We start from the raw sequence: 2,193 nt of genomic DNA on the forward strand, positions 1-2,193 counted from the left end.
CCTTCCTTTTAACAAGTGGAATTTTAAAAAGCAGTATTAGTGGCCTCAATCAGGTTGAACAATAAATCTGAATGATGGATCTATGTGTGAGATCAACAAAGTATACACTTTGCTCTCTACCACCTAGACTCTGGGAAGTTCACCTCTCCTATATTCAGAAGAATCACTGTGAGACTATCAAACTGCGTGGTAAGGTGTTTAAAACATACAAAAGGTGAAAACAACAGTAATTTATTTTAGAAGCTACTAACATTCCATAAAAGTTAAATTAAATCCTACTGTAATTAAACCTCAACCTGAAACTCCTTAAAAATATGAATACAAATAAATACTGTTGATGAGAAATCTATATGCCATATCTATCTCCATCTATCTATCTATCGATCGATAGATGGAGATAGATACGGCGTTAGACTGGATGGTGGTTACATAAATGTGGTTCACTTTAAGACAATTCATTGAATTGTATACTATGATTTGTGCATTTTTCTGAATGTATATGTTTCATTAAAAAGTTTTTTTTAAGTGTATTTTTTTTTTTTTTTTTTGGCCAGGCCGCTAGGCTTATAGGATCGAACCCAGGGCCCCGGCAGCGAGAGCACCGAGTCCTAACCACTGGCCACCAGGGGATTCCCAAAAAAGAGTATTTTTTTAATTTTTTAACTTATTTTTATTGGAGTATAGTTGATTTATAATGTTGTGTTAGTTTCTGCTGTACAACAAAGTGAATCAGTTATACATATGCATATATCCACTCTTTTTTAGATTCTTTTCCCATATAGGTCATTAGAGAGTATTGAGTAGAGTTTCCTGTGCTATACAGTAGATCCCCATTTGTTATCTATTTTATATATAATAGTGTGTATATGTCAATCCCAATCTCCCAATTTATCCATCCCCAACAGTGTATTTTTAAAAAAACTATATTTAGCTCACTTGCCACAGCTTTCACTTTTTAGGTTATCCTAGACATTCAACTCTAAACTATTAAAAATCTATAGAGTATATAATCATTAGACAAATGAAAATCAAAACTACAATGAGGTATCACCTCACACCGGTCAGAATGGCCATCATCAAAAAATCTACAAACAATAAGCACTCCAGAGGGTGTGGCGAAAAGGGAACCCTCCTACACTGTTGATGGGAATGTAAATTGGTGCAGCCAGTAGGAGAACGGTATGGAGGTTCTTTAAAAAACTAAAAATAGAGCTACCATATGATCCTGCAATCCCAGTCCTGGGCATATATCCAGAGAAAACCATAATTCGAAAAGATACATGCATGCCAATATTCATTGCAGCACTATTTACAACAGCCAGGACATGGAAGCAACCTAAATGTCCATCAATGGAGAAATGGATAAAGAAGATGTGGTACAGGGCTTCCCTGGTGGTGCAGTGATTAAGAATCCGCCTGCCAATGCAGGGGACGCAGGTTTGATCCCTGGTCCGGGAAGATCCCACATGCCGCGGAGCAACTAAGCCCGTGTGCCACAACTACTGAGCCTGTGCTCTAGAACCCTCGAGCCACAACTACTGAGCCTGCTTGCCACAACTACTGAAGCCTGTGCACCTAGAGCCTGTGCTCTGCAACAAGAGAAGCCACCGCAATGAGAAGCCCGTGCACCGCAACAAAGAGTAGCCCCTACTCATCACAACTAGAGAAACCCCGGGCGCAGCAATGAAGACCAAATACAGCCAAAAATAATTAAATAAATTAATTTTTTTAAAAAGATGTGGTACATATATACTATGGAATATTACTCAGCCATAAAAAGAAACGAAATTGAATTATTTGTAGTGAGGTGGATGGACCTAGAGTCTGTCATACAGAGTGAAGTAAGTCAGAAAGAGAAAAACAAAGCTAACACATACATATGGAATCTAAAAAAAAAAAAAAAGGTTCTGAAGAACCTAGGGGCAGGACAGGAATGAAGACACAAATGTAGAGAATGGACTTGAGGACACGGGGAGGGGGAAGGGTAAACTGGGACGAAGTGAGAGAGTGACATGGACATATATACACTACCAAATGTAAAATAGATAGCTAGTGGGAAGCAGCCACATAGCACAGGGAGATCAACTCGGTGCTTTGTGACCACCTAGAGGGGTGGGATAAGGAGGGTGGGAGGGAGGGAGACGCAAGAGGGAAGAGATATGGGGACATATGTATATGTATAACTGATTCACT

Source organism: Physeter macrocephalus, chromosome 10, assembly GCF_002837175.3.
Source record: "Physeter macrocephalus isolate SW-GA chromosome 10, ASM283717v5, whole genome shotgun sequence".
Lineage (NCBI taxonomy): Eukaryota > Metazoa > Chordata > Mammalia > Artiodactyla > Physeteridae > Physeter > Physeter macrocephalus.